The sequence below is a fragment of the Alosa pseudoharengus genome, unplaced genomic scaffold (genome assembly GCF_046254945.1).
Source record: "Alosa pseudoharengus isolate Yale_2024_CS ecotype anadromous, Long Island Sound unplaced genomic scaffold, YU_APseudo_1.1 YU_APseudo_1.1_scf_2, whole genome shotgun sequence".
In the NCBI taxonomy this organism is placed as follows: Eukaryota; Metazoa; Chordata; class Actinopteri; order Clupeiformes; family Clupeidae; genus Alosa; species Alosa pseudoharengus.
The window spans coordinates 23,834,421-23,849,858 of NW_027468663.1; the positions used below are offsets into that span (position 1 = coordinate 23,834,421).

General features: G+C 40.3%; 1 long non-coding RNA gene across 1 annotated transcript; it reads right to left on the reverse strand.

Moving 5' to 3' along the window:
* Positions 1-12,110: 12,110 nt before the first annotated feature.
* On the reverse strand, positions 12,111-15,135 carry LOC143135134 (uncharacterized). The gene is made up of 5 exons (XR_012988808.1): positions 14,869-15,135; positions 14,254-14,328; positions 13,469-13,596; positions 13,032-13,215; positions 12,111-12,743 (listed from the first exon to the last, which is right to left on the reverse strand). It is a non-coding gene; the product is annotated as an uncharacterized LOC143135134 (long non-coding RNA).
* Between the last annotated feature and the right edge of the window lie 303 nt (positions 15,136-15,438).

Sequence of the window (15,438 nt, forward strand, 5' to 3'; positions counted from 1 at the left end):
ATTTGGTTTCCTGATTTCTGTCAAATCAGTGCTACCTATGAAGAGAGGCTGTCGTCTTACTCTCTGTCTGGAGACATGTGAGCTCCTTTTGAATTATCCAAAAAACACGGGAAAAAAACACCTCTCAGAATACTCACCCAGGGAATTTTGTGTCATTTTGACATTGACATCGTGTACAATCTATTTTCAGATTGGGCGGAGATCACAATGCAAGATGAAAGGGCTCATTCTAACATCTGGTTCAGTCATGTTACATTTACATAAGACAGTTTCAAATTAACCTGCCAAAATGATATTGGTGAGCGAGTATGTGTGTGTCTGTCTTTAGTCTGAGTCATATATGGACATGGGTAACCATGTGTAAACCAAATGTTTTTCTCATGATAGTAGAGCCTTTCTTTTATTCACATTTACCCTCTCTGTCTCTGTCTCTTTCTCTCTCTCATTATGTCTTCTTTTACACAAACACACGTACACACAAACACATTCGCAGATTTAAGATCTTAATGTCCTGCAGCTCAAATCTCTACAGCTGCACAAATAGACTGCAGGAAAATGGGAATTCATTGAGAGCTTAGAAGCGCTTTCAGCTTTTTATTATTACCATCAATCCTTTTAAAATGTTCAAAGAGACCTGTATTACTGGAGCAACAACCAGCAGCCAAGCAATAACTAATAATAACATTTCTAAGGGGGAAATAAACTGTACTTTGATCATTAACAGTATAAAAACACATTTATGTGCGAGCTGGCATAGAGTATAAGAATACACTACACAATATACTACACAGGGATAAGACAGGAGGACCTAGTGGCAAATTTGTATTCATTCCAAAAAAGGTTAATAGTTTAGCCTGGACTGAATTGACCCTGCCCATTGGGAAATGAGGTTGGGAATTTTGGTCTGGACTTGCTCCATTGAAAAGCCTAGCCCGTATGAGAGCTGTACGCACCAATCGAATCACCTGGGTGGGCTTTATACGATGACGGACAGATGAGCAGCGGTGCCTAGTCAGTCAGCTGAGCATGCTTTGGCTGATTTTGTTTATAACCAAAAGGCTATTACAGCTGTTGTGCAAGATATTGAGCACAATAACTAAAAAAAAGACTAAGACTAATAACTAAGAAAAGAGTGATAAAGGCATTTTATTTGTTGAGAAAAACGATTTGTGTATCTGCTCTCCTTACAGGATTCAAATATTTCACTGCTCTGAGTTGTAAAATTGTGTGCAGAGGCATTTTTGTGTATCGGTTGAAACTATAATCACACCCCAATGATGCAGTACAAGGTTCCTAGTTGCTAGGCTACTAATAATAGTTAACATCTGAAGTTGAAAATATGCTGTCCATGCAACTTATCAGTAAGTAAGCCTATTTAGTATATCTTTGAAATATTCTATGTGCTAAATGGGATAATCAGTGCCTATAATAGGGCTCTTAGTAGAATTACTCCACAAATGAATGTAATGAGGGGTGAAGTTATGATAGCATCTTCTTCAGCAGTGGTCACAGTCAGTCAAATGGTTCGTCCAAGCCTATATTGTCCGACGCTCACCCTGACTGCAGCTTGTCTCCTCACTGTAAGTCAGGTCAACTTATGTAAGTTCTCTTCACTAACAGCTACCAGACTGGCTTCAGTTGGAGGTTTGTCTCTCCTGCTACATGAACAAAACAGCCAGGGAAGGAGACCTCCCAGCAGTGGCAGCTCAGTCACACTCTAATGACTTACATTTAGTTTCACTCAAGGACTGAAAAGCTGTTGGAGAGATAAATAGCGGTGGAAGTGGAGTGGCTTTAGAGATACAGTAGATAGATAGAGAGAGAGAGAGAGAGAGGAGGGGAGAATAATCCCAGTAACCTATAGTCTGAGCAGCATCTCAAGTTGGCAGCTTTCTTCGTCATGAAAAACAGCAAAAAAACAAAACAAAACAAAAAATACTCTCTTCGTTCCTGTGGGCATACCACCACTGTGGCCGTCAGATCCCTTTCATCCTCACAGCTGCCTAATAAATGGACCTCACGTCACCTCCCTGCCTCGTGCCAGTACACAAAGACCAGACACGCCAGGACTCCAGTGTGCTACTATAGGCTGGTGCAGCTGTGCCTGGCCACAGTAAGGATTTACGGCTCCTATTAGGTTTTGATGTGAGACAATTATGGCTTTTCTGGTTGGTGACCAAGAGAGGCTGTTACTAGTTTATTGTCATGACACTAATGGAGTTATTAGCTACCGCAGGTTTTGTTGGTTCGGAGGCTGTGGTCAGATTCATTGAGCCTGTAAATATTTTCACTGTGGCCTCAAGCAAAGAGTTCTCATGCAGCACATCCACACAATATGATGCCCAGTGTATTACATCTACTATGGGGTCTTCCCCAGATTCAGAAACACATCCAAATCGACCATTTAGAACGTGATTTTTGCTAAAATGGCCTTAGGCTTTCTTTTGATCTTCTAAACTGATAAAGTATCCTCATTACACCTCTCCTTTAAACAATTCTATTAGATATAAATATTTCAAGAGGAAATTAACCTCTGGGGAAATCTATGGTTCATCAACCATGAAACAGAACCACTTAATATTTTATCTTGGAAATCCTTAATCTAAGGGGAAGACCTGCAGTGTTGTACTTAGAGTTAGGGCTTATTATGGGCTTTATCTACTTTATGGAGGAATTAAAACACAAGGTTTCTAAATATTCATGGAATTAAAATAGCCCCACATCATCACATACCCTTCACTATACCGTACCTAGAAATTGGCATGGGGTACTTTCCATTAAGAGCATCTCTCAATGCAAATCAAATCAGCTATTAGGCTAACCTAACCTGCCAATCTCTAGGTATGGTGAAGGGTATGTGATGATGTGGGGCTATTTTAATTCCAAAGGTCAAGGGAACTTTATCAGGATGCATAGTATCCTGGATCCAAAAATTACTGGCCTTAAAAAAAACATAGGGGGATGTAAACTTATGCCCCCTGCATTGTAATGAAGTAATTTATTTATTTATTTATGATACATTATTCATTCTGAAAGAATTGTGAATAAGCTTTATAGTCTACTGTATTTCTCCTGTCCTTGTCCTATGCAAGCATCCTTTGTTTATCCCTTGAATTCAATGAAAGCCTGTCTTTTGCCTGTCTATAGCCTTTTGCCTATCACTAGGTGTGAAATGTTAGTGTTTGTAGAACAGCATGTGTCCAGGCCTCTGAAGGACTTCCCAGGAAAGGGGGTAATTTTTAATTAAAAGACAATAGAAGCTGGCCAAAAGGCCACATCCCCCACACACCACACCTTTACCTTGCATATTCATACTAGTAGGTCACTCTTTCTCTTTGTGTGTAACTTAAATTTGGTAGACTGTTTCTGAGAAGTCAGAGAAGTCAGAGAATACTGAGAATCTGGTGAAATCCATGATGGGGTGAAACAAACATGTACTTCTCTCCCTTGAGGGGCACTGGCCCCTCATTGAAAAGAATAAAGCCTGGATCCTGATCTTGCATCGTCCTGATTGAGTCTTAAGAGAAATATGGTAGTAAAAATATACTATCAATTCACAAAGAAAATTGGTGTCCTTAAAGGTTGGATTTTTCCTCATTTTTTAATTAGACATTAAGATCAATTTCCAAAAGAGGATTTTTTTATTCCTCTTTTTAATCAACTTTAGCATGGGGGTGTAAACTTATCCAACCCACTGTATTTTAAAGATTTTCTTTTTAATGTAGATGATAGGATTGAATTTGAGGTGAAGTAAAATCCAATGTGCTCCAGTGCATAATTGAGGTATTACATTTGATATATATTAGACTAAATGAGGAGATTTCTTTACCTCTTTATTTCTGAGATGTCTTTACAGCACAGCCTCCTTGTTGGCTGAACTCTCATCTAAATGTCAAGTCTGTTGCACAAACAAACAAACTGCCAGAGATGAAACAGATGTGAAGAGAAATGCTATTAAAATACACATAAATTGCATCTATTCATTCACAATCATTTTTCTTCCATTCCATTCCTGCTTTTCTGTCTCTAGCAGTCTGCTGCAGACAATTGTGGTACACAAACAATGTCTCGGCATCCCCACAGCTCATTAAAGCCCAAGCGACACACGATTAAACTCAAAGTTTATCTCTCGATCACCACAGGACTTCACAAACTTCACTGAAAAGATGGAACAGGGACAGTGTACTCCAACGCATGTGGTCAACAGACCAACAGAGAGAGAGAGAGAGAGAGAGAGAGAGATTGTGTGTGTGTGTGTGTGTGTCTGAAAGAGACAGAGACAGACAGACAGAAAGAGAGAGCTAGAGAGAGAATTAAAATGAAAATAAATACATAAATAAAAGAGTGAGATCTCTCTTTAAACACTTTTCTATGAGTCATTGTTGATGGTTCATCCTACACAGCCTACGCCAGCAGGTCAGTCCAGGGTGAGTCCATTATCATGAATAATGTGTGAAAGCATGCCAACACCAGTGGGCACCACACACAGCTCCTCCATGTGCTCCACCTCACTGTCTGAGGACAATGACAAACACAGAGTGACGCACACACAAAAAGAGAGAGGAAAAACACTGCAAATCAATGCCTAGCTTGTTTCATATGTGTATAGGTGCACACACACACATTTGGAATATTTCTTGATCAGAGGCCGAACAATTGTTCATTGAAATATAGAGCATAATAACATTCAACAACAACAGTGCAACAATTTACATTTACATAGTGCTTTTCAAGGCACTCAAAGTATTTTACAGTGAAGCGGGAATCTCACTAACCACCACCAATGTGTAGCACCCAGTTTGGTAATGCATGGCAGCCATTATGCACCAGAACGCTCACCACACATCAGGTGGAGGTGGACAGTGAGGGAATGAATGAATGAGCCAGTTACACTGGGGGATGATCAGGGGCCATATTGAATGACCCAGTTACACTGGGGGATGATCAGGGGCCATATTGAATGAGCCAGTTACACTGGGGGATGATCAGGGGCCATATTGAATAAGCCAGGTTGGGAATTAAGCCAGGATACAGATGGACCACCTACCCGTGTTGTAGTACTCGAGTCCGAGACTCGAACTCGAGTCCGAGACATTAGCTAAATTTAGAGACCCGTGACTTGACTTGGACTTGAGCACTGAATGACTCGAACTTGGACTCAGACTCGTGCATTCGCACTCGCAATGACTCGTCGAGGACTCGACTTTTTTTTGTAATATATCATAAGGCTATAATTGTAGTATGTCATTAGGCTATAATTTGCTACAGTATATGATTTTAATATCTAAATTATGTGTAATGCTAATTTTAGTGCAAGGGAATGTTAGGCTACTGCTTCGTGTCATACATCGCAAGTCACGTCGTGTTCACATGCAAAGCAAACTAACGTTAACTTTAACACCAAAATGCCTGGAGACATGGCCGCTGCCATGTCAATGTACAGGGCCGGAGTGGGGCCACTTTTCAGCCCGGGAGTTTCAGGGCCAAGACCGGCCCACTTTTTTAGTGGTGGTAGAAAATTGGATAAATAAGGCAACATTTCAGCTCTTATCCTGTAGTTTTTATTATAGGCTACCAATATTCCACTATTCCACAAGGATAGGTTGATAAGTTAACAAAAACAGGAAGGAAGAAATAACGCATTTGAAATGTATCCCACAATTCCACTAGAGGCATATTGAACTACAGTATTGTATACATGTTTTTTTCTGCATGGGTCAGCTATCATGTTGTTGTTTGGTGATTTGCTCCTTTACTACACCCACTTCTGAGCAAACAAGGCATATACGTTGATCATGTAGCCTGCAGCTGTCATATAGCCTACTGCTCTTTCTTACATAACTTTAATTCATATGGTTAACTCTATTATCCTTTCTACTTGTCCCTGTAGTCATAGCTAATTTCGGGCTTATAATTTTCAGCGGGGGACTGGCTGATCTGCTGCTCAGAGGCTACTTTTGTTTTTATGCCTAGGCTATACACAGATCAAGCTTGAGTTGTGTTATCAATATTTGCATAATATTTGCAAAGTCTATGAATCGCCATATTGGATGATACAAAAAGGCTAATATTTTAATTCATTTAATATGTTACTTGCGAATAGGTTGACAACGCTACAACGTCCAGTAGGTTATTAGCCCAATTATGCCGTTATAATCATGGCTATCTCTCTTTACCAGTTGCCACTTAGGGACTGTACGATATTTAGCGGGGGGGGGGGGGAGGGCCGGTCGCCAGACGATCGGGTTAAAAATGTTCTGCCTGGCCCTCCCCCCTGGTTTTTTCCAGGGGCCTCCCCCCGGCTCAAAATTTTTTTTTCATCTCTAAGAAGATAGATTAACGTGACAAATATCAATATTTTTCCCTCGACCGGCCCAAAAGTGATGCGGTCCACCGGGAATTCTCCCGATTCTCCCGATTACCCACTCCGGGCCTGTCAATGTAGTATTGCCAGGCAATATTAGTTCTCATAAATGACATGACATTACCTAAGATTACACTCAACATAGGCTAAACATCACACACAGCTGCTGGATAGCTGATCATCGTGACTTGGTGAACAGTGTTTTGTTGACGCGAGAAGCGAGGTTCCATTCATTCATTTTCATTTGGGGCGTGCCCTGCCGTGCTTCTGTCTGTTAATTTGCAGCAGGCTATTATCGGATCGAAAGAAAAATAAACTAAAAGTTTTTCCGATCAAGATATAGCATAGGCTACTTCTTATTTTTGGTGTCATAAAATATAGCATGACATTAAATTGCCTAGAGTGTCCATATAGCGTCAGTGTAGGCCTACATGTCTGCGCGAGTTAAACCAGAGACTTTCTAATGAGGAGACACAACACTCAAAAAATCCTCCATTGAATTGCATGGGGCTAGTTTGTGACGCCAATATGGCCGTTGTCTACACATATCCCACCCCTTCCTCGGCAAAACGTCGACATGTGAATACATTGAGCCAATCATGTGGTGTGATGTGAATACATTGAGCCAATCATATGGTGTGTTGTGAAGACATCGTGCCAATCATGTGTTGTGATCTCGCCGCTGGAACAAGATTGGTGTTGTTAAGCCTTGCGCACGCGCATTTCTACCGAAATGGATGCCCGACGAGTGCCCAAAAAGCGTTGTCATATGGGCGCCGAGTGGAGGGACTTGCCTAAAAGGACTTTGGTTAAACTGAAAAACTGAACCTCTCGTGGGTAGGCCAGAAACAACTAGATTTAAAACCACGAATGAAGTGGATTACTGTTACTGTGCGAGCGATTTGATAGCCTAATCCACTGCACGAAAAAAAAGGAAATAGCAACTTGTTCTATTTCTAACAGATTAATATCATAGCAAATGTAGCCTATGGGGATGGCAGCTTAAAAAAAACATTTATTTCATCTCGCTGAAATGAACGTAGAATGTGGCCTGTTGCGCAAAGAAATTAATTAGGCAGATGATCTGCATCTCCGTTAACCGAAAGCTAGTTTTCATCTCCATTGTTGGCCTGAAATATGTCTCCATATTGTCAGTGAAGTGATAACATTATGCAGTTGCAGGTAGCCAGTGTTCACGTCACGGGAGTCAGAAAGAAGCTACCAAGACGGGCCCTGCTCTGTTTCTGTCCCTCCCAAACTGCACTAAAATTGTGTGGTCTATTTAACAGCCAGAATTGTAAAAAAATGGCCGGGGGAGACCCTTTTATGATCCACACTACCTCTTACAAAATAGGCCTACTCCAACGTCCATCTAGCTCTTGTGAAGTATGAAGTTCTACAACAGAGTACAATTGTCAGCAGTCAGTAACAGCATAATGTGACTTAATGGCCTGTGTGATTGGGATGTGGATTGCTCATTTATTATGAGTAGGCCTATAGAGTATGGTATGGCTATGGTATGGTATTCTCTCCGATATAATAACTACAACACATTGGGTTTGGCAAGAAATTTGGCAATACTACTTTCACAAAAGTGATGGCACCCCTGCATGGAGACAGAAGATTGTCCATTTTGCTTTTAAGGATTTCATATGCAATGGGAAAAAATGGAACGACATGTAGGCTATGCTTACTTTAGTGCTGGACTTAGACTCGACTTGATCAATAGGCACTCGACTCGGACTCGACGTGGATCAATAGTGACTCGACTCGGACTTGATTCGGATTAGTAGTGGACTCGACTCGGACGTGACTTGGAATTTTTTTTTAATGACTTGGACTTGACTCGGACTTGAACACTGGGGACTCGAACCTGGACTCGGACTTGAGGCATAGTGACTTGACTACAACACTGCCACCTACTCTTTTCAATAAGTGCTGTAATGACCACAGTGAGTCAGGACCTCAGTTTAACATATCATCCGACAGCATCTCCTACATCACAGTGTCCCCGTCACTGCACAGAGACATTGGGATTTGACTTTTTTGGCCAGAGGGAACATGGCCACCAATAAGCCAACGCTACTGCCAACGGCTACTTAGTTTTCTCAGGAGGTCTCCCATCCAAGTTCTGACCAAGTATCTGGCATTAAGGACAGGGCAGCTCAGAGTACAACCATATTGACCTAAATGTCTTTTAGGGTAAAACAAATGTTCAACTTTAAACTCTAAACCAGAAAATAGTTATTTCCTACAACACTAATATAATTTACAGTGTATCATTTACATTTTTGTGTACTTACATACTTTCTGTGGCCTAATGTGTCTCATTTGTGCCTCTGTACCGCTCAGCCATGGCTAGTCCGTCCAGTCCCATCTGAAGTCCAGACAGGGAGGCTTCTCCAACCTTGTCCTTCACGTTCTCTTTCCCTATGTGACTCATTCGTAGCCTATCATGTGCTCCAGTGGAGCATCTCCATATAGGAATCCTGTGCAAACTGCAAAGCTTAAGCTTTGGGTTTTGGACTCACATTAATTGTATGCACACATCAATGTGTACCTGAGCTGCACATAGATTAAGATTAAATATGTTTAGATTGTGTGTGTGTGTGTGTGTGTTTCATTTTTTCTTTTTTGTATATTACAGTATATGATAGACTTCACACTTATTTATTGAAGTTATTTCTGTAATATTGACTGACAGGATGTGAGAAAGACAGAGGTGGTAAAATCACATGCAGAGTGCAGCATTAGCAGGCAGTAGACAGGTAAAGATGCCATAGGTGTTATCTGCTCATCCACATTGACCACATGACTGATATGCACTGATGAAGCGTGTGTGTGTGTGTGTGTGTGTGTGTGTGTGTGTGTATGCATGTGAGAGAGAGAGTGTGTTGTGTGTGTGTATGTGTGTTTGTTTGTATATGTGTGTGTGTATCTGTGTGTGTGAGTGTGTATATGTGTGTGTGTATGTGTGTGTGTCATAAGCGGAGGGAGCGGGGGGGCAGGGGGGGGCGGTCGCTCCGGGCCCACGACCGCAAAGGGGGCCCACTTTTGGCCAAATATATCTTGATTAATTGTTATATTTACCGATGCTTATTTGTACTAAAATGTTAGGCCTACTAAAGATGCCACTGGGCCCACTTTCCCGAAAGCATCTTAAGCCTAAGAGCGTCGTAAAGTCCCTCTTACGAACGTCTTAAGATTTGCCGACTGTTTCCCGAAACCATCGTAGCTTAAGAGCGTCGTGAAAACACTCGTAGATCTACGAGTGCTCCAGAGTACTCGTTACCGGCTAAGAGCGTCTTAACAGTACTTCTCACTGAGGTCACCAACAGGACATACAGAGGAATTACAACTTAGAATACATAATCCAATTTACGTTCCCATTCTTTATTGTGTTTACCTGTGATGAATCAGATTTTAGCGTGCAAAATAGCCTACATTTAATGGTCATAATAATGTGATGAAAAGCGGACAAAAATGCGATCAAGTTATGAAACGAGACGTTGCCAGAATAGTTTGACATTATCTTTGCTAAGTGAAGGCTATATTTTATTAGGCCTATGAGGTAAAAAGCAGAGAAAGCAACATGTGGTTTAGTCTGTAGTCTACTGCATCAAAATCTAAGCCTACACATTTCCTCTCTTTCTTACTCGACTTCTTTCTTATCTTCAAACGTGTTCTTAAGTGGCACCGCGAAAAATTATTGCATGGTGCAACAATCTAATCTTAAAATAATTACAATTATTTATGTCTCTGTGTGGTATATAACCTACTTGGGGTGCTTACATGCAGATGTCAAAGTGTTTCTATTTTCGTATTGATGTGAATTAATGTGTAGATCCGAAGTTTAAATGGTAGGCCTATAGCTGTGACGTGCAGTCACCTGACATCACCGTCAAATCAGAGGATATTTCAGAACTATTAACGTGGACAGCTCCCCTTAAGAGCATCTTAAGAGCAGTGCACGCGCGTTCACGCTACGAGCATGTTCGGGAAACAGTCGGAAAAACCAAACGAACGATCGTAAGATGAATCGTAGAAAACCCTCTTGAGAGCGTGTCTCCGTCGTTATCGGGGAAGTGGGCCCTGGTCCGTAGAGTGCGCTCACAATAGGAGTTCGTCTGTCATGCTGCAAATTAAATAGCCCGCACTCTCCCTCTCGCTACACTGTTGCGTTTTAAAAGCGAAACTGATGCCACAACCGGTCTGGGTTTGCCGAAGTAGCCTATGCTACAGGCTGCATTTATTATGGTTATGGTTATGGTTATGGTTATGGATTTAGCAGACGCCTTTGTCCAAAGCGACATATAAATACAAAACAACATAATAATATTTAAAAATGAACAGGGAACAGATTAAAATCTAGGTCAAATATAGTAAGGAGAATAGTTGTAGTACACAATAATATCAATTCAATCAATAGCCTAATAAAAAAGCAATGTAAAAAAGGGGAAAGGCAATAATAAAAACAATAATGTAAATTCAATCAATAATATAAAACAATAACATGCTAAGACTACATTAAGGAGAATATCAATAATAAACAATAATGTCAAATTAATTAACAGCCCAATTAAAATAAAACAACATTATATAAACCATAACACATAAGCGCTTAAACAACTAAGTATATGTTGAATAGGAATGTCTTTAGACCCCTCTTAAACGACCCAAAACTACCACAGGAACGGAGACCACTGGGCAGTTCATTCCACCAACATGGAACCACTGAAGAAAAGAGTCTGGAATTAGACCCAGTTTTTATGACTGGTCGACACAACATACGCTCACCAGAAGACCGCAGTGGGCGGTTGGGGATGTAAGGCTTGATTATTGAATTAAAATAACTAGGAGCAGATCTAGTTAGTGTCCTATAGGCCAAAGTGAGAGATTTAAATTTAATTCTGGCTACTATAGGGAGCCAATGGAGAGTAACTAGGAGAGGAGTTACATGTGTCCTCTTTGGCTGATTGAAGACCAGGCGTGCTCCAGCATTTTGAATCAGCTGTAATGATCTTGTTACACAAGCGGGTAAGCCAGCTAACAGTGAATTACAATAGTCCAGCTTAGAGATGACCATGGTCTGAACAAGAAGTTGTGTGGAATCTTGTGTCAGATAAGGTCTGATCTTCCTAATGTTGTAAAGCATAAACCGGCATGATTTTGCAATAGAAGCTATATGCTCAGAGAAGTTAAGTCGGTCATCAATTACAACGCCCAAGTTTCGTGCCGATCTAGTTGGGGTCAGTGAAGTTGAGTCAAGCTGGATGTTAATCTGTTGGGGAATAGCTGTTTTAGCTGGAAACACCACACAGCAAATTTGAAATCGGAATTTTAACACTGATAGATTTAAATCTAACACTATATGGGTGTATATATGGGGACCACCACAAAAGTGTTAAATTAACACTTCTGTAAGTGTTAGAAGTTACAACACTAACAAGGTGTTACCATTTTACACTGAGAGAGTTAGACAGAAACACCAGGTTGGAGTATTTTTAACACCAGAGGACTGTTAATTCCTTCTTGAAAACAACTCCAAAAGTGTTGCTATTTAACTTAAGCCCAGTGTTAAACTGACACTAGTATAGTGATGATTGCATGTATATTATTACTTTATTGCCAAATAATGCTTCTTGTTTTAATCTCTAGAAGAGTAAAGGAGGTGTTGTATACAGTTATATACAGTAGGTTTTAGAATTGCTGTTAAACTGAATAAAACAACAACATTCAGATGCACTTAATGTAAAAATGTACTACATTTATTTATTAAACAGCAAAACATTCTTCAGTTCATTACAAAATGCAAGAGTCAGGCACTATATAAAACGACAAATCACAGCTGTATGATATCTAAAGTTCAAACGGTTTGTAATGCTGCAAATCATCTTTTTTAACAATATAAAAATGATGAAATGAAGTTCTTTAAACCTCAAAAGCGTAAAGATGCTCGACATAAACAGTCTCCATATCCATCAGAATAAACGGTCTCCATATCTATCAGAATAAAATGTATGTTGTGTTTTTGTAGAATTATTGGCACCAGTTATTGCCATGCAGTGTCCCATAAACGTAACACCTATACATCATTCATCAACTTTGCTCGCAATGTCTTTACTTTTGGGCTCTCTTTGGTGGTCTGCAGGAATGTAAAAAAGTTGCGAAGAGATTTGTTGCAACTCAAACTGAAAACAAAATGAACCTTGAAAAGCTTGTCGAATGCTGCCAGAGAGGTGTTTCCTTGGCATGGAATGGGCTTCTTATCCATGGCTATGTAGAAGTTGTTGATGGCTCGCTTGGAGGTTCCCGAAGCTAGCAGATATGGCTGCCGATGTTCATCTTCATTCAAGTGCTCATCAAGACTCTGGCATGACTGGAGGAAACATAAGAGAAAGGATTATAATCGAGTCCTCATCTTTCTACCAGATGACAGGTGACAGGATGTGCATCAGCAGGAGTAAAGTGGATATATCACTGTCCCAGCCTGGGTTAGGATGGGGTTTGGAGGAGAGTGATAAAATAACTATTTAATTATTCAGATTGAACAGTCATGCATAAAAAAGGTATTTTGACAACTTAACTTCAAATTAATATCCAGAAATACCGGTCATTTCCTAAAATGGCAACTAAAATGTTAAACTCCATTACTCCATACAATTACCTTGTAAGTTGTCTACAGACAAGTCCATTTGTCCCTGGCAGACTGCAATAGGTGTTGCAGCAATGGTGTTGGTAGCTTATAGTGCAGGTCTTTCTTTTATCAGATTGGGTTTGTATGAGGGCCATCTTTCCAGATGTCTTGCAGATGTTTCAGATCCAACGAGAAGGCTGAAGTCTTGAAGAACCTGAAACATTAAAGAACACACAGTACAACTTAGAATGGGGCGAAAAGCAGAACACTGTTGAAATTGACAACCTTGTCAGCAATTACACACACACACATCCGTTAGGCTAGATTAAATCTCAGGGATAGGCGACTCTAGCAAAGAGGGAAAATGCAACACATTCATGTACATTTGCAAAAATAAACAAAAGCTCCACAATTTCTTCTGTGCCTTTGCAAGGCAACTGTATAAAACCCCAAACCAAGCAAAATACCTTTATCAGAATCATGGATGACTAAGCACATGTCCTTGGTAACCAGCTCTGGAAACACATCAGCATCCACTTCCGTTCCTCAGTCACTGTCAAGGGTTTGTCTTCATTTATGGAGAACTTTGCCCAGACTACAAGATAAATAAATAAATAAATATATTATTATTATCCAAAATATACTGTGGTAGAGCACATACTACATAGAAATCAGCATTGACATTTCTCTGCCCAACTCCAATATTGTTTGCCTAGAAGCATTTAACAACAAACACTATCAATTTAAAAAAGTAAATGTTAGTACACATATAAATACCATACGATGCAAATCATTTTGTGATTCAATGGAACACTAATGTGAAAATGTTAATTTCCTTTGAATAGATCCCAAACATAAAAATGAATGGACGTCGTTGTCGTTCTTTCCGCGTGGATGGATGGATTCTGCATAGTTACATTTATGAACAAACAGACGGCGAAATTGGGAAATGAAAAACGGCTGTCTTTTCCCCCTTTTAAGGAGCTGTGCAGACACTCGCTCACATTCTGTTTTTGTAGAGACAGTCGTGAAACGTAGCCTACTATGCTGCACATCTAGGACAGTAACGTTAGATAATTTCAGCTAACATCACCCCCTTCAGTCAACCATTTCACTTTAAATCATGTTGTCACCTCGTAGTCGTACGATAACGTTTGCCTACCTGAGGCTTACTCGCTAGTAGGCTAGCATGGTACTATCAGAGAATGTCTAATAAACAAACGGGCTCTGGTAACGTTACTATCAAACTTACCCCATGATGAACATTATCCAAGCATGGCTCACATATCCTGACAATCATCGCATCCACTTCTAGGTAATGTTACATCTGTTGATGGAAAAGGCAAACAATTTCAAATTCTTCATTTTAGGTAACTTTGTTCGCTAGCTAAATTATCTATCTTAGCTACTAGCAACTATGTCGGTAACGTTGACGTTAGCTGACTGACCACGTGAATGTCATTTCAATGAATGCATGTAACTGGTTAGCTAACGTTACCTAGTTTAGCACACCATAACGTTACAGCTAATAACGTTAGCAGCCTGTAAGCTTAACCAACAAGGATGGTGATGTAGATGTATTAGATTAAACGTAGGTAGACATCGCAAAATCAAATAAATAAATAAAACATGGACAACACATTACACCACACTAAGTCAAACACACATAATGTAATTTAGTGTTATCAGCTAAAAGTTTGGACAATGTCTCACTCAATGCTAAGGTAGCTATACAGTACGTTGACAATGGGCGGGAAAGCAACTTCTAAGTCTACAGTTTCATAACGAAGGTCTGAGAGTGCAACACAACGGCTAATATACATATTTGATCAACGAATGCCAAAAATAGATTCATTTAATAACTTACCACACAGAATTGTCCACAGCTTGAAGAGAAGTCTGCTATCCTGCAGGAGGGTTTGAGAAATGGCGGACTGCGCTGGAAGTTTGAGCAATTTGCAAAATATCCCGGATGGAACTTGTTACACCCAATTGGTGTTTATTAATCGGAACGCCGCAAATTAACACTGGCTTTTGTATCATATCTACACCAAAAGTGTTGAGAGTTTAACATCTATCACTGCAACAGTGTTTATTTGTCATTACACCAGAAATATAACACCCGTGAATTTGCTGTGCAAAAACTCTGTTTTTGAGAGATTAAGCTGAAGGTGCCGATCTTTCATCCAGGCTGAAATATCCTTAAGGCATGCAGAAATCCGGTGGGAAACACTAGAGTCATCAGGTGGGAAAGACAGGTAAAGTTGAGTGTCGTCTGCATAACAGTGATGGTCAAATCCATGGGAGCGAATAGTATCACCTAAGGAAGTGGTGTAAATAGAGAAAAGCAAGGGTCCTAATACTGATCCCTGAGGCACACCTGTGGTGAGGGCATGAGACTTAGATACTTGTCCCTGCCAAGACACGTTGAAAGAAC